This window comes from Pseudorca crassidens, chromosome 17 (assembly GCF_039906515.1).
Source record: "Pseudorca crassidens isolate mPseCra1 chromosome 17, mPseCra1.hap1, whole genome shotgun sequence".
Lineage (NCBI taxonomy): Eukaryota > Metazoa > Chordata > Mammalia > Artiodactyla > Delphinidae > Pseudorca > Pseudorca crassidens.
In genome coordinates this window covers 3,159,674-3,176,812 of record NC_090312.1, presented here as the reverse complement: position 1 = coordinate 3,176,812, position 17,139 = coordinate 3,159,674, and the positions used below count along the sequence as shown (strand labels likewise).

The following is a 17,139-nucleotide window of genomic DNA, read 5'->3' as shown; positions in this document are numbered from 1 at the left end:
CTTCCAGGGGTCCAGGTGGGTGGGTGGTCGGAGGGCATCCTCTCCGAGAAATGGAGGCAGGTCCAGAGTCTGGAAGGAGAGGCTGGGCACTTGGCTGGGCTGGGGGTCCACGGACTGGTGTGGGGGACAGGGTAGGGTGAGTGAGGCGCCCGGGACACCCTGGCCAGGCTCCATGCGCCCTCTGTCCTGGGTTTCCTCCATATGTCACCACTGGCCGAGCCATGAGCTCCCTAGGATGGGCTGATCCATAAGGGGCCCTCCTCACCAGTCCCCAAGGGGGCACCTTAAGATCTCCCAGGGCCCCAGCATCCGCTCCCCGAAAGCCACCTTCCGCCCCATGTATCATGGGCGGCCTGGGGGCCTCGAGGCCCGGTCTGACCCCAAGCACCGGGACAGGTGTCTGCTTTCCGTAACCCATCCTCACGGCAACGCGCCGTGCGCGTGGGGCTCAGCCCCAGTCGACACAAGATGAAGTCCAGGACTCCAAAAGTTTCCTGAAATCCCTGGACCCCGGACACCATCCCTCAGCCTCGGCGCACCCTGCCCTCTTCACCCGCATTCGGGGTCAAGCCGCCCCCCAACCGCCCCGGCTTCCCGCAGCAGCCGCCTTGCTAGGGATACTGGACCACAGTCCGAGCCCACGGACACGCCCCTTCCCACCTGGGCGGGGCTCCGGTGCGCGCGCGCGCGCCCGCGTCTCTCCGGTGTGGAGAGCGCTCCCATTGGGCCGCGCCGTCCACGTGACGCGGCGGGCCCTGCCCGCGCGCCCGGAGCGGGGCCGCGCACGCGCCCCGGGCCCGCGTGCACGCGCACGCGCCCCGAGCCCTCCGCCTGTGGAGCCGGCGTCCGGACCGCCAGGTCAGTTTCCTCGTGCCCGCTCGGGCGGGGGCGCGCGCGTGGTGCGGGCGCGTGGCGGGGCGCGCGCGGGCCGAGGGCGGGCCGACTACCCAAGTCCAGGGACCCTGCTCCCGGCGGCCGCTGCGGCGCGAGCGCGGGCCTGGAGGCTGCCACGTGCAACTCTCAGCCCGGGGGGCCGGCTCGGGACTCCGCCCGCCGCTTCCCCCTGCGGCGACGGGACGCCCGGGCTGGGAGGCGTGACCCCCTCCCCCCGCCCCCGAATACCTCTTCCCCAAGGGCCGGTAGGGTGTCGGGTGCTGCCTCCCATCCCCTGGCTCAGTTTCCTCCTCCGCACAGTTTGGGGGGAGTTGGTCCCTAGCGCTCCTGCCCGCCACAACCCCACCGGATTCCCTGCGTCGTGATGGCGGGGGGTGCCGGCGAACGTCAACGAGGTTGAGCTCCAAGTCCCGGTACAGGTCCGCGCCCCGGCTTTCAGACCACTCTGGGGCTGGTAGCCCGGCGGTGCCTCATTTGTCCAAGCAGTCCCCCAGCTTAGAGCAGGTCCCAGCCTTGTCCCAGGCGGCTCGTGATGCGCTCCTGTGTTCTCCCGGGCAGCTAGCTGGTGGCCGGTTGAGTTGGGGTGGGTGGCGTGTCAGCTCCAGGCCAGTAGAGCAGCTGTCGCCCTGGTCTGGCCTTCCTGGGTGGAGCATGGTGACCCCACAGGCCGGACCCTGACAGTGGGTCTGAGGATGGGTAGAGTCCAGGCCAGCTGGTCACAGTGTGCCGGGCACTCCGGCCCTGGCAGGTGGGCATGCGGTGTGCCTCCTCTCCTGGCTGGCCAGCCCTGCATGTGATGGTGGGTGCCTGGGAGCTGGGCACCAGAGGTGTGTGGACTCCGGGGGGCCAGCTCCTAGGCCGGAGCAGTGTGGGGCTGTGGACCAGAGAGGGTCGGCGGACACAGGGTGCCTATGGCCTTGCCCAAATGGAGACCCCTTTGCAGCTCTGTGCAGGCGCCTTGCCTCACTGACCTCAAATCCTCCCATGAAGTTCTTAACCCCACTTCTCAGATGAGGAGACTGAGGCCCAGAGAGGTGGAGTCATGTCCAGCCCCTCAGCCTGCAGACCTCACCAGAGCCTTGGTTTTCCCACCTGTGAAGTGGGTGCTGGTTGACCTTCCTGGCAGGCTGCTGTGAGGAGTAAATGGGCCCTGAGGCAGGCATGGGGGGGTCTCCCCACGGCCACCCAGGCCTCCCTTGCTGCAGGTATTCAGGAGAAGAGGCTGCCCCCCAGACGTCCCCCTGGGGAGCTGGCCACCCCACAACACCCCCATAGTGCTTGCCACGCACTGTGTGCCAGGCCCGGTGCTGGACTGAGGGGTGGACGATGGCAGGTCCCGCCTCAGGCCGTGGCGCTATGCCTCCTCGAGTCTTTGTCGTCCGGGTGGCGGTCCTCCCTGAGCAGTCTGGCTCTGAGCAGCCCGTCAGGCATTCCTTTCTCACTGAGTCACCAAAACTTGAGCACCTACTGTGTGCCAGGCCCTGATAAGCTGTTATCGAGGCTGACCTGGGCCCTGGCCCTGGGAGATGGCAGTCAGGTGGAGGCGTCCACACACACAGGTGGCTGTGCCGTCTTGGGCGTGTCCCCGCCGAACCTCACAACACCCTTCTCTCACTTGGGACGGTGACGCCGCGTGACGGGTGGGGCTGTGTGTGCCCACTGATGCATGTGGCCAGGGTCCACTCTGCCAGGTGGGGCTCCGGGCACTGAGGACCAGGGAACAGAACAGGTGTGACCCTGCTCTCCTGGACCCTGCCTTCAGTGCTGGGGGTTCTGGCGGGTGGGGAGGTGGGCTGCCGGGCTGGCCGGAGGGCCCAGGGCTTGGCCAATGCACCCTGCCGTTTTCCTGGCCAGGAAGCCGGGCCTGGAGGGACTCTGCAGGCTGGAGGGAACGAGGGCAGGTCCGTTCGTGTGGAGCAGGGCTCTGTCCACGTCCCCAGGGTCACAGCGTCTCCTGCCGCTGGGGCTCTGGGAGAGGGGTGGTGGCTTCCCTTCCAGGTGGGGAAGCAGAGGCTCAGAGAAGGTAGCCACCAGGTGTGCTGGGTGCCTGCTGAGTGCCGGGCCCCTCCCCCATCCTGGTCTGTCCCCCAGTAACTGGGGTCATTGTCTACCTGTCCTGCAGCGAGAGGCCAAAGTTCAGTGAGGCTCCTCACTTCCCGAGGTCACGGGGGCTCTGGGCAGTGACGGCTCAGGGAGGAGGCCCCTCTGTCCCACCCCGCCTCTGGCCCAGTGCCCCGAGTCCCCCGGGCGGGCTGGGAATTGTTCCTGTTGGGACTCTGGAAGGCCGCCCAGGTCAGGGGTGTGTGGAAGCCCCAGCCAGGCCCAGTTCCCGCCACAGTGACCGTTCTGCTGCCTGGGGTCTGTCCCCTCCTCCGCCCAGGCCTCAGTTGGGAGTGTGTGTCCTCTGCGAGCCGTCGCAAGGCAGGTGGTTTTTTGTTTTTTGTTTTTTTTTAATATTTGTTTATTTATTTGGCTGTGCTGGGTCTTAGCTGTGGCATGCAGGATCTTCGTTGCTGCGTCCAGGATCTTTTAGTTGCGGCATGCAGACTCTTAGTTGCGGCATGCGGGATCTAGTTCCCCCACCAGCGATTGAACCCGGACCCCCTGCATTGGGAGCGTGGAGTCTTAACTGCTGGACCACCCGTGAAGTCCCTGGTGTGTACATTTGGATGTGAGGACCTAAGCCTCAGTGCCCGAGGGTCTCAGAGGGCAAGGTGGTGGCTTGAGCCTTGTGGAGACCAGTGTTCTCATCTCTAGAAGGTGACGATCCCCCAGGATGGCTGGAGTGGGGTTCCGCTGTCCTCGGCCATCACTGCCAGAAGGGAGTTGAGGAGAAACTGGTCCGGCAATGAGACCTGAGCCCCGCGCGGCTCCTCCCGCTGCCCCAGCTTCTCAGGCCTCTGTGCCACGAATGCCCTCTATCCTGGATATTCCCGGCCGCCACCTTTATTGTGCACCTACTGTGTGCCTGGCCAGAGCCTGGCTGAGTCCTGGATGGGTCCAGGGGTGGGTGTCACCACCCTGGGTCTCCACTCTGTACCAGCAAATGAGGGGCTGGATCAGACCCAAGGTTGTCAATGGGGGAGGTGCTCCCAGATGCTTGGTGCTTTCTGAGGTGCGCCCACACGTCCCCCAGGAGATTCTGATGACCCCGGGAAGGAAGCACCCATGGCTGATGTGGGCAGATGGAAGGTTGGGAGCCGCAGACTGTCGTGCCGCGGTTCTGTTTCCTGACTCAGATTCTGAGGGAAGGGGCGGCAGGAGCCATGGAGTGTTCTAGAGCAGGGTGGAGGGGTGGTCTCTGGTGCGTGGCTGGGGGCTGATGTGCTGGAAGAGGACTCAGCCAGGACGTCCGTGGGTGCTGCTGTGGGTCTCCCCAGATCCCGGCCTGGCTGCCCAGAGCCCCCTTAGGCAATGAAAGGCCATTAGCCGTCTGCCTTTGGGCCAGCTTTTCTCCTCTGGGGTCTCAGTTTCCCCTTCTGCAGAAGGGGGGCTCTGACCTGCTGTCACCAGCTCCTCCTTCCCCCCAGTCCCTCCTGGGAGCTGCAGGAGCCTGTTCCCATGGCCTCACTCGCCACAAAGACCCCGAAGCAAGGGCTGGCCCAGCTGGAGGAGGCGGGCGGGCAGGCAGCCCTGCCCTGTCCCCTTCCCATGGGAGTGGTGCTCCCGGCCCCTCTCCTGGCCCCGGGGCCCCCCTTGTGACTCAGGCTTCCTGGAAGAGGCGCGGGAGAGCTACGGGGATTCCCCGCCACCCCACCCAGAGTTCCCGCAGCGACCGCCTGTGTGTCCCGTCACCGCCCCACCGCTACCTATGGTGGGCTCCACGTGCTGTCTGCTCTGTGCCCCAGCGGGCACCCCTTCCTGCTACTTCCGCTGGCACCCTCCGGGCATCGTCTGTTGGTGCTGGGACAGGCCCCTCCTCCTCCTTTGCCTGGACCAGGCCCTGCCAAGCCAAACATTTCCTCCCCTTTCATCTCCCCATGGACTCAGCGCTGGGCCCTCTCCTGGCCTTCACTCCTCTCTGGCTGGCTGCCCAGCGGCCCATCTGCTGGGAATTGCCATGCGGAGCTCAGGGGGTGCCCGGGGGTGCCCGGGGCTCCCCATGGTGACCTCGCAGTCCCCTCCGCATAGCCCTAGGGAGCCCAGAGCCGTGGCCCCAGCTCTGCCAGGCCTCTCTGGGTGACCCTGGGCTGGCCCCTGCTCTTACTGGGCCTCAGTTTTCTCGTCTAGAGAATGGAGAGCTTGGAGCAGACCTTGGGCCCCACAGCAGACTGGGTGGGGGGTCAGGACAAAGCTGGTAGTCTTGGCGGTTAAGCCCAAGCCACCTGGGCCAGGCGACCTGCTTGCAGCCCTGCGTCTGCCCATTGTGACCGGCCCGGCAGACTTGCCGTTTACAGTCTCTGAAGCCTGCAACCTCGGGAAGGGCCGTCCGTGGGTGTCTCAGTTCCCCTGTCTGTCAAGTTGTGCTCTTGGGCCAGACCCTGTGCAGGGAGTGGGCAGAGAGGGCCTGGGGCCCTGCTGTGACGGTACCTCCTGGGCGCAGGAACTCACGTTGGGGCCGGGGACCATCCAAACAGTGCTCCGTGTTGCTCAGTACAGATTCAGTGATGACAGTCAGACAGCCCCGGAAATTCACAGCTGCTCTGGGCTCTGGGCTGCGGGGCACATGCTGGATCTCACGGGGACAGGCTGCCCACGTGCAGCGTGATGTATCTCACTTGAAATTTCCCTCACCGCTGACTGTGGGCCTCTCTCCTAATGGCGCTTGGGGGCCCGGGGCCCGGGTCTGGATGGACCCTGTTAATGAATCAGTACCCTCGTGACAGCCGCTCCTAAACAGGGCCCTGCCTCCCTCTCGCCCCCATCACCACCAGCTTGGCCGCTGTGTAGCGGGGCTGGGGAGGCAGCCTACTGGCTTGGTCTGGCTCCTGCCTTCCTGTGCCTCTTGAGGGGCCACCAGGCCTGCACTGGCCCCTGCGGGGGATGGGAGAGGGCGGAGGAAGGTGGTCCTGACCCCGGGAGGGATCGTGGGTGAACAGGACCTGCAGGAGACGACTGTCACCTTCCTGGAGCGTGTGTCCCCAAGATTTTGCGGTCGTGTTGGAGCAGGAAGTCAAGGTAGCCTTCTGAGAGGAGGTGGTGTCTGGCTGGGGCTTGAAGGATGTGGGCATCACAGGAGCTGGCGGGAGGGGCTCCAGGAAGGGAGAGCTGGGCGGAGGCAGCTCCGGGGAGCTCGGGGCCTGAGTTCAGAGCACCCCTCAGGGGCGCTGGCGTGGTCTCACTCTAGGCCGGAGTGGAGCTGGTCCAGGGCACGGCATTCGTCCTCACGGCCAGCTGTGCGGCAGTGGCTGTCACTGCCCCGTCTCCCAGGCCACGTACCCTGCCCAGGGTGGCAGGCGTGTCTGGCTGGTGCCCCTTGAGTCGGGGCTGTGCGGTCCTTGTAGAACGGCCTGGAGCCAGACTGTCGTCCCCTCGTTTACAGATGAGGGGCCTTCAGGTGTGTGTGGGACCGGGGTGGAGTGGATCTCACCCCAGTACAGCCACCGGCTCATCTGGCCCGGGAGACCCTCCCCTCTCTAGCCTCAGCTTTCCCTGTTTCTCACACGGGGCTGGGAGGACCTGCCTGCACGGTGGGTGGCAGTCTGATAAGGAGGGGGCACCTGGTGAGCGGGAGGCCCTGCTTCTGGCCTGGCGTTAACGTGCCGGTCCGTGCCTCGGTTTCCCCCTCTGTAAATGGAGGTGTGCACCCCTTTCGTGGGCATGTTGGGAGGTGTAAAAGGGGGCACCGCGCGGTGAGCAGAAGGTGGTCTGCTGAGGGTGCAGCCCTTCCCTGCTCCTGTTCCATCCTCCGTGGCCTCGAGGGCTGGGCCGTTCCCACGGTCGCCGGGCAGCCGCAGGAAGCCATCTGGAGGCCTTGTTTACCCCTCCTCCCAGCTTCCCTGGCAGGAAGTCACCGGAAGGGCCGTCCCGAGGGGCCCCCAGGCCTGTGAGGACAGCCAGAGGCTGGGGGTCCCGGGGTGGAGCGTAGGGGGCAGGGAACGTGGAGGACAGGGCCAGGCAGAGCCCGCTGGGCGTGTGGGCTGGAGTGTAGATTGAACCATTCATCAAGGGTGTCCGTCTGTCCGTCCACCTCGTCAGCTGCCCCTGCCCCCCACAGGCCCCCGATGAGGCCCAGCATGGCCACAGCCCACGAAGTCACGGTCTGCAGACAGAAGTGAGGCCACCGCAGCCTCGGCCCTGGGTGGACTGTGTGACATCAGGGGAGGTGTGGGGTCCAGGGAGCCGGGGGAGGAGCCCCAGCCCCCGGGGAGGGGTCAGAGGAAGCTGAGGGTCAAGGAGGAGGCGTCTAGGGGAAGGGCTGGGGGGAGAGCGCTGCAGGTGGAAGGGGGCAGCCTCTGGGGCGTTGGAGGTGGGCGGGGTCTGGGGGCGTGGATGGTGACGGTAGGGGTCATCATGCCCCACAGACCTCTTTCTCTCCTCCCCTCCCCCAGCCCTCCCGCCCCTCCCCCAGGACCCCCACGAGACCCCCAGATCAGCCTGCAGGTCTCGGCGTGGTTGGAGCAGGGTCAGGGCCTGGGCCTCCGCCCCTCGGGACGTGCCCAGCTGCCCCGGCATTTGCTGTAGCCCCGATGCCCACTGACTGGCCTGAGTGTGGCCGGCCAGGCCTGGGGACTGTTCCCACAGACACTGCCAGCTGGGCCTGCCCAGCGCTAGGAGGGACGCTGACCCCTCAGGGCCTCACGTCCTGTCTACTTGGCTGCCTTGTGCCTGCCTGGGCCTCCTGTCTTCAGAAGGAGCCTGGTGGGCTCAGGGGTCAGACAGCCCTGCCCAGCCAGCCCTGGGGAGGCCAAGGAGCGCCCCACCTTGGTTTCCTCCCCTCCGTCCCCCTCCCCCTCCTCCCCTCCCTCCCCCTCCTCCCCTCCCTCCCCCTCCCCCCCTCCCCTCCCCCCTCCTCCTCCCTCCCCTTCCCCCTCCTCCTCCTCTCCTCCCCCTGCCCCTCCCCTCCCCTCCCCCTCCTCCCCTCCCCTCCTCCCCTCCCCCTCATCTCCTCCCCCTCCCCCTCCCCTCCCCCTCCCTCCCCTCCCCCTCCCCCCTCCCCTCCCTCCCCTCCCCCCCCCCCCCCCCCCCCCCCGCTTTGGAAGGCTCTGGCACAGGTTCTTATGGGCAAAGCCTCCCAGAGAGTGAGCTGGGGTTTTGGGGCCAGGGTGAGTTTACGGTACCCCACCCCGGGGAAGTGAGTGTGAGAACCAGGGCTTCGGGCGGATCCGGGATTCAGGAGCATGCTGCCGGGAGGCGTGTCCACCGGCCAGTCCTGGGTGAGACTGGATGGTCCAGGGGCATCCGTGGGCCGAGGACAGACACCCGTGAGCCTGTCCCAGGAGGGTCAGTGACCCTTCCCAAGCCTGCTGCTTGTGCTGCTTGCACTGACCCAGCCTCACCCACCGTGGGTTGTGGGTTCCCCACTTGTGGAGGATTGGCTACCTCCTGGTGGTAGAGGGCAGCTGACCCCAGGTCTGAGAAGTGTCGGCCTCGCTCTGCTGCCTTGTAATGAAATGCTAAGTCCAGCGAAACGTGGAAGCAGAGGGAAGGGTGCTCTCTTAGGAGACGCTGGCTGTGTGCGTGAGCGGGAGTGGGGGAGGCAGCAGGAGGCTGAGGCTGGGCTCCCTGGTGCTTGCTGGGATGCTGCTGAAATGGGAGAAGCCTTGGGGGGTGTTAGGGGAGCCCTGCGCCAAGAGCCCAGAATCTGGGGAGGCTGGGGAGGAGACTGGCCGAGGGATGGTGGCTAGCCTCAGCCCTCAGACCATTTCTTCCTGGGCGCTGCGTGCTCCGTTGATGGTACGTGACAAGACAGTGCTCTCCACGCCCCTCCCCTTCTGCCAGGGCGTCTGGGTGGAAAGTCGGTTGAGATGGGAGCTTCTCAGTGCGTCGGGAGTCCAGCCGGGGCAGGGGCTCCTCGGCAGCCCAGGGCCTCTCTTCTTCTCTTGCTGCTGCTGGGGCCGTGGTCTGGGGGCACCTGGCCCTCAGGGTCACCACCTGGCTGCCATGGCCAGATTGGCCGTCTTGCTAGGAACTGAGCTTTTCTTCCGGAGAGCTCCTTTGGACCTAGAGCATAGCCAGGGCATTCAGGAGGTGCTCAGTAAGTGTTTGTGGTCTGGCGAGCCGGCCTCCAAGGAGGTGGGGTCTGGACAGGCACAGGAGAGCCAGGAGGGAGTCCTGGGTAGGTGGTGCCCATAGGCAAAGGCCTGGTGGCTGTGTGGGATGGTGCAGGGCAGAGAGCTGGCGGAGGGCACAGTACGTGCAAAGGGCCGGAGGCAGGATCCCAGAGGCAAGTTTCAGGAACAGCAGGACGGCAGGTGAGGCTGGAGCCGAGGAAGGGAGTGGGGGGAGGAGGTCAGGGGGGCAGGGCCTTCTTTCAGGCCTAAGGACAAGCACAGGCTTTCCTTCTTTGCCATGTGGGTGCCATGGGAGGGTTTCAGCCGAGGAGGACAGGATGGACTCAGCTGTCACCACGTAGGGAGTGGGGGGCAGGGTTGGGGGGACCTGCGATGCCAGCGGGGGCCTGGTTCTGGGCCGATGCTCCTCAGGTTCCTGGTCACCCCAGGTGGCTCCAGGCTCCTGGGCCCAGGTGTTGCTGTCTCACCACCCATGGCAGCCGTCTTGCCCCCCGCTGAGGATTGTGGGAAGTTCCCACTTCCCTACCTTGAGCTTGATTCTGTGACACGCCTGGATTTGGGACTCTGAGGACCGGTGCCCCGCAAGCCCGCCTGCCCTGGGGACCAGCTCCCTGTGGTTCCCCTGAAGGCTGGGTCACCTTTCTGCTCCCTGCCCTTTCCTGCCTTGTGGCCTTTGCTCAGGCCGTGCCCTCCACCCAGACACCTACCCCATTCACCCAGTTGGATCTTTTAAGGCAAAAGGGGGGCGGCGTGTCCTTCTGTGACTACTGGGTGCCGTCCAGCAGGCCGCCTGGGCAACGCAGCTCTCGAGGGGATGTCCGTACCTGCTTCTGATTGAGTGGGGCCTGGATTCGGGGGGGTCGCATGAATGTGCGGTTTCGTCTGGTGGAGGAGGTTGCCTCCCTGGGGCCCCATCGAACACCGCTGGTCTCTTCTCCCCTCTCGCATTTTAGTGCTCAGAATCCGCGGGCTGAAAGCACTCAGTGCCGTGAATTCTCTGAGCCAGCGTTGCCCCCCGCCAGCTCCATCACAGATGATTGACTAGACCTCAGACTCGTGCTCACTTTACGTGTGATAGTTGTGTTTTTAACTTCTAAAAAGGCTTTGACAAACCTTTCCCATCCTTGAAGGCCAGCAGTGTCCCGCCTGGAACCCTGGAGGGCCCCTCCCCCTCCGTCTGGCTGCTGGGGCCTCTGTCCCTTCCAGACATGCCCAGTGCCCTCGGCAGCCTGGTGCAGCCCTGACGGGCTGGGAAGGGGCTGACCAGGTGCCCCCAGGTGTGGACCTGGATCCTCTCTGCCCACCCCACCCTGTGTCACCTGGATCCCCCTGTCCAGCATCGCTCCCCTGGTACGTGCTGCAGCTCAGTCCCTGTGGGTGAAATAAAAACAGACCTGGAAACGACCCAAACGTCCGTCCGCTGAAGAGCAGGTAACGCAAGTGCGGTCTCTCCACACAGCGGACTCGTGGTCAGCGCCCTGATCTACCCTACAGCACAGGTGACGCTGGGAAGGATTATCCTGCATGAAGGGCGCCGGACGCAAAGACCACACAGTGGTGACTCCATTTGTGGAAAGTGTCCAGGACAGGCAAATCCACAGAGACAGAGAGCAGGTTCCCGGTGGCCAGGGGCTGGGCTGGGGGTTGGGGAGTGACTGCTAACAGTTGTGGGTTTCTTTAGGGGGCGATGGAAGTGTTCTGGAATTGGTGGTGGTGACGATTACACGACACTGTGAATGTACTAAAAAAACACCGAAGTGCACACTTTGAAATAGCAAAATGGCGAACGTCACGTTAGGTGAATTTTATCTCCAGTAAAAAAAAATGTCAACGGCCCCCCTGCCCCACACAGCCTGGCTTGAGCAGGCTCACAGTCAGTCTGCAAAATAGGGTGTAACCCAGCTCTGTCCCAGGGTTCGAGCAGGCAGGGGCCTGGTTCGCTTGCAAGAGAAAGTGAAGCAGCCCCTGTTCGCTGCTTGGGACGTGGGGTGCTCCGCGGGTGTGGGAGGACAGGTGGGCCATCCTTCCTCCCTGGCCTGAGTTTTGCTGAGTGAATGGAGGAGTGAGGCTTAGGGGCAGGTAGACGTCTGTGTGCAAAGTCCCCGCCCTCCCCTGCCCCGTGACCCTCATCACCCTTATGCGTGGGGCCTGTGTTCTTCTTTGTCTGGGATCTGTCTCCGGTCTCTCCCCTGCTTCAATCCCCTGAGCCCGGGCAGCAGGGTGCACCTGGGGGTGCGGGCACAGAGCAGCCCCTGCCCTGCCCTGCACCCCAGGTCTGTGCCCCGCGCGGAGCTCACAGAATCACCGAGGGGTCAGATGAAGCCAAGAGGGCGCCCGCTTGGTCGCCTCTGAAGTGTGCCCCGCAACCCGTTCTGTCCCTGCATACGTTTCTTTTTATGTTGGCCTTGCTGGGCCTGGCGAGTAGGGCTGCCGGGCCTGTGCACCCACCTGGCTATGGGCATTTTTTTTTTTTTTCAATTGAAGTATAATTGATTTACGGTGTTAATTTCTGCTGTGCAGCAAAGTGATTCATGTATGTATACGTGCGTGTGTATATACACGCAGACATTGCTTTTCATGTTCTTTTCCATTACGGCTTATCACAGGATGTTGACAGCAGTTCCCTGTGCTCTGCAGCAGGACCTTGTTGTTCGGCTCTGGGCGTTTCTGCCCAGTCTGAAGGTGCAGCCAGGGGCCTCCTGGTCCCCGAGGGGCTGACCCGCGCCTGCCCCCCAGAGTCCTGGCCCAGCTCTGCTGGAGGAGGCCTGCGAGCTGCTGTGTCCTGACCGTGGGAATGGCCCGCGTGATGCTGCCAGGTGGAGCCTTTCCTGTGCCCTGGGGGCCACCCTCAGGCCAGCTCATCCAGCCCTCAGCCCGCAGCCCCTCCCGGGAGGCTGTCGTGCTGTGCTGTGCAGCCCAGGGAGAGGCGCTGAAGTTGGCCCCCGGGCAGGGAGGGGTGGAGGGGCTGGCGCAGGTCTGCCCTCTGGCCCGCAGCAATGCCCAGAGCCTCCCAGGGAGCCAGGGCCAGTGCAGACCCCAGGCTGGAAGGCGCCTCAGCCCCTCACAAAGCTCAGGCCCGGGAGAGGAGGGGTTTCCCTCGGCTCATCCAGTCTGATGGTTCCCTGCTTCCTCCCCTGGGAGCTGGGCAGGTGCTTAAGGCGGGTGGTGTAGGCAGCCCGGGTCCTGATGCCCAGCTCCCCAGGATGCGCTGTGCCCGGCCCTCTGCTGCCTTCTGTCTGGGAAGGCAGCTCTGCTGGCATTGGCGGGGCTGCTGAGGGGGCGGCAGGGGCCGTGGGGAGGGTGGCATGGCTGGGCGCTTGGCGGGCACTGGGCTCCCTGTGGCTGGGCCCTTCCCACTGCCTGCTTGGGCTGGGCATCCAGCCTCGGCCGTTCTCAGGGCAGGGGATGCCTGCATCCAGGAGCTAATCCTGCCACCCTTAGGTCATTGTCGCCACGGCATGGCCAAGGTGGGGACACAGGGGAAGCAGGGAGGGGTGTGGTCTGCCCCCACCCCTGCTGTGACGTTCACACAGTGACCACCAGCATGGCCCGCCTGCAACACTCCTCACAGCCGGGAGCCTTCATGGTCCTTCTTCACAGATGGCGCCCAGGTTCAGAGAGATGGTCCCAGACACACAGGCGAGCAGGAGTCGGGGGGCCAGGCCAGGAGGCTCTCCGACCCTCACAGCTGGGAGGCTGGGGCCCAGGGTGCCCTAGCCTGGCGTTGCCCAAGTAGGGTTCTGTGAGGTGCCTCATTGCTAGGGCCTGGCTTCAAAAACATTCTGGAGGGACTTCCCTGGCGGTCCAGTGGTTAGGGCTCCGCGCTTCCACTGCAGAGGGCACGGGTTCGATCCCTGGTCAGGGAACTAAGATCCCAAATGCTGTGTGGTGCAGCCCAAAAAACCCCCCGCATTCTGGAAACGTGCCGCCGGCTGCCCTTCAGATCTTCAGGTCCCCGTGTCTGTAGGGACAGCCTGCGGGCAAGAGGTCCCCTTGAGTGTCCCAAGGAACCCACTGGGACAATCATGAACCTGAACGTGGACCCTCCTGGGGGTCCCAGAGTCCTGTCAGAGCCCCCGTGGGTGTCCGGCACGGTGGGAACATTCGGGGGACGCAGGCAAGGCCGCTTGGGAGGGGAGGGTCCTTCTAGACCCGGGAGAAGAGCCAACGGCAGCTCCGCGAAGGATGAGCTTCCAGCGAACCTGTTTTACCGATGAGCAAACTGAGGCACAGGGAAGTTGAGGGGTGTGCCCGGCGTCACATGGCTGGCAGGGGGGAGCCAGGATGGGAGCCAGGCCAGGCTCCCGAGCTCGTGATCTGCTGGGAAGGGCAGACTGTGGGCAGGGACAGCTTGAACGAGGCTGTGGGGCAGAAGCCTGGGCCTGGGGTGACAAGAGGGGACTGTCCCCTCCCCCTCGGCCCCCAGAGAACCTGCCTGGCCCGGCGGTGTGAGTGGGGCTGCACCTCAGGGTCTTCTGCTGTCTCTGGGCCTCATTGGCCCAGAGGCCAGAGGTTCCCATGGGCCACATGGTCATTGGTGCCCACAAAGTTATGGGGGTGGTGGTGACCCACATGGGGCAGGAGGAGCCCCAGGCTGGAGGCTGTGTGTAGTAGGGTGCAGTGCTGGCATCTCCGGGGGTGTGGCCCGGCAGGGCAGGGGGTGCCCGTGTGGGCACGGGGGGTCCCTGCCACGGTCAAAGCCTCCTGCGGCCCTGTGCGCTTAGGGTCGGAGCCAGTGGAGAGCGGAGAGCAGAGCCCCTGCTTGTTTCAGGGGTCGGATGTGGTTCTCTGTCCGGCCAAGGGCCCAGCATAGAGCTTGGTGGCCGAGAAGGCCCTTAACTGCCAGTGGGACCCACGTGACCCTGACACACTAATGGTGCCGATGGGCTTTTTTTTTTTTTTTTTTCGGTACGCGGGCCTCTCACTGCTGTGGCCTCTCCCGTTGCGGAGCACAGGCTCCGGACGCGCAGGCTCAGCGGCCATGACTCACGGGCCCAGCCGCTCCGCGGCATGTGGGATCTTCCCGGACCGGAGCACGAACCCGCGTCCCCTGCACTGGCAGGCGGACTCCCAAACACTGCGCCACCAGGGAAGCCCCCAATGGGGTTTTTGGAAGGGAGCCAGCTCAGAGAGAACAGGCAGCAGCGTGGGGTCCCCCAGCAGACCCTCGGCCACAGGTAGAGACCCCGCGTCCTGGGGCTGGGGCCTGCCTCGACCGCCCCTCTTGCGCCGGCTCTTTGGGGCGCTGGGGGGCTGCGTCTTGCTGCCAGGCTGGCCCAGAAATAGCTGTGACCTTCCGCGCCCAGCTTGGCAGCGTCTGGGGCCGAGAGGCCTACGTGCGCCCGGCTGAGTCCTTGCAGGGCGGTGGGGCTGGTTATTTTGGACGTGGCCTGCCGAGGCCAGGTCAGAGCTCTTTCCCGCGGCTCCTGCAGGCCCCTCTGACGTGCATCCACCAGGGCCTTGGCCAGCGGCCCCGGCCACCTCTGTGATCTCGTGCCCCCTTCCTGCCCGCCTGACCATCAGTGGCCCTGTGCTCTGGGCGCAGCAGGGGAGGGGGGCCCCGGGGACTGGGGCAGGCGCCGGGTGATAGGGCCGCCTCCTGGAGCCCTGACATCTGTGGGAGGCTGGGCCTCAGTTTCCCTCCAGGGGCTGTTTGAAGGAGAATGTACACAGAAAGTGCCCCCCCTGGGCTGGCTGGGAATCCTGGCTTGGGGCCTCAGGCAAGTCACTGATTGCGTGGTCTGAGCCTTGGTTTCCTCATCCGTAGAATGGGGCGGTGGGTGTCTTCCAGTGCGGCTTTGGGGATGGATGTGGGGAGCGGCCTGTGACGAGGGCACGGCACGGAGCCATTGCACGGAGGGGTCCTTGGGCCTTCTCCCACTTCAGGGGGCTGGACGCTGGGCCCAGGGACGGGACCTACATGGGAGGTAAGAGGAGGGCTGAGCTGGGCGGTGGCTGCGTGTGTCCTGAGGCTGCTGGGTGGCCCGTGGGCCTGGCTTCAGCTGGGCTGCAGCCTCCTCTCTTGTGACCTGGGCAGACTGTGCTTCTCTCCCGCTCTGGCCAGGCTCCTGGGCATGGTGGTGAGCAGAAGTGGCCACCACATCCTGATGCCGCAAGGTCCACTCGCTCCTGGGGCCCACAAGCTCCCCGGGCACTGTGCTAACAGGGTCCAGCCGTGGAGGACAGGCCAGTTCTGCTTCCCACCTCCCTGGTGGGTGCAGAGTGTTTGGGTGGGCACAGGGGACTGGCTGCCCTGTCTGGGGGCAGAACCTCCCCGCCGAGGGTGCTGGGGTGGGAGCCGACCCTGCTCCCCGTTGGGATTGGGGTGCCCAGGAGCGGCGGGCAGGGGCCGCATCACTTGCGGGGTGCTGGCTGCGGCTCACAGCCCTTCTCCTCCTCTGTCCCTCCCCGCCCTCGGGGAGCCGTCCCCGCACCGGCCAGGGGTCCCAAGGAGTTAGCCATAGCCACTCCTCCGTGAAGAGGGCTTTGGGGCCGTGGCCCAGTTTGATCAGGCTTCATTCTGCAAGGTGGGCTTCACTGGAACCTGCGTGTGCACCCCACCTGCTGCCCTGCAGGCCATGTGAAAACTCCGTGGGCCCCTACGGGGTACAGTTCTGTTTTCTTATCTTTCAACGGGCCTGTTACTCCTGCTTTGTGCTGGTGACTCAGAAGGCCCAGAGAGGTGAGGCGATGGGCCCAGGGCACAAAGCAGCCGGGGAGGACTTTCTCAGCCGCCGTGGGCATCCCAGTGCTCCTTGCGGGCCTTGTCCCCTTGCCAGCTGAGCATCCTCTGGGGTCTCCAGCTGATCCTGGTGGGTGAGGATTTGGTGGGCAGCCTCCTCCCGGCCAGTGAGAAGGCCTGTTAGGCCACACGGACCCTCTGTGAGGGCCCCGGCACCCACCGCCCCCTGTTCTCTGAGGCCCCAGCCCGGGAGCCCAGTTTAAGCCCGGGGTTCCCTCTGCCTGTTGAGGGTCCCGTGTATGCGCTCATGGAACAAGAGGGGTTGGGGCTCTGCCTGGGGAGCACTTAGCTCTCGGGGAGGCCAGGATCGGGGGCCTCCTGGGGGCCTTCACTTGAGCAGGGGGGCCTGGGGGGTGCGAGCGCCTCACAGGGGCCATTAGCTTCAAGTGGATCCGTGAAACTCCATGCCCTGCTGGGACGCCACGCCCGTTCTGGACACCGGCCTTTAGGGGCCTCGGAGACGGGGCGGCATGGGGCCAGGAGTTGGTACCAGCCCCACGGGGCCCAGGAGGAACGCGCCGGGGACTGTGGGCGCCGGTCCAAGTCCGAGGGCGGGGCAGGTCAGAGCTCTGCTCCCCCTGGCTAGAATCCCAACCCAGCGCCCCACACTGCAGAGTGATGGGCTCTGCCTCTCAGACAACCAGACCCCTGGGACTGGGGGCTCTACAAGCAGGGAGCCGGGGGCGCGGCAGGGCCTACAGAACACTGCTCCCAACTGCCCGGGTCAGCCCAGCTGCGCGTGTGAATACAGATGCCGGGGCCCCGAAGGGGGTGGTGAGGCCTGGGCCTCAGAAAGGTGGGCAACCCGTCTCTGTGTTGAGGTCCCTGGTATTGTGAGGCTGGAGGGCTGGGTGGCTGGGGAGGGCTTTGGGGACTGGCCGAGGCACCGGGTGCCATGACGGGCTGAGCCTGGGTGATGGGCCCTTAGGAGGGGCCTCCGTCTGGGGGTGGCAGCCGGTGGGAACCAGTGGGGACCTGTGGATGTGGCAGGATGTGGGGAGGTTATGGGGTAGCCGTCTGGGTGGCATGGGGTAGAGGCCCCTCCTACAGCTAGGAAATGCCCCCATTGCTCACCTGGCAGGGAGCAGGCATAGCGTGGACTTCTTGGTGGCCTCCCTCTGCCCCCTAGAAGTACAGCCCTGGGGGCTGGGTGGGCCTGAGATACCCCCCCCATGGGCTCCACCCCTCCTGATGTCACCGTGACTGGGGCAGCATCCTGGTGGGGGAGGGGCAAGTGACCCTGATCTGGGAAGCAGGAACAGCCCCTCCCCCATGGTGGGGTTCCCACTTCCTCAGTGCTTTTGTAGGGCCGAGGATCCCAGGCCTGGG

General features: G+C 65.2%; 1 protein-coding gene across 1 annotated transcript in view; it reads left to right on the top strand.

Annotated features, from left to right (window-relative positions):
• Positions 1–752: 752 nt before the first annotated feature.
• PTP4A3 (protein tyrosine phosphatase 4A3) overlaps positions 753–17,139 on the top strand; it is a 34,125-nt gene continuing 17,738 nt past the window's right edge. The window contains exon 1 of the mRNA XM_067712766.1: positions 753–858. The gene's annotated coding sequence lies outside the window, so the exon portion shown is untranslated. The remainder of the gene's footprint in view (positions 859–17,139) is intronic.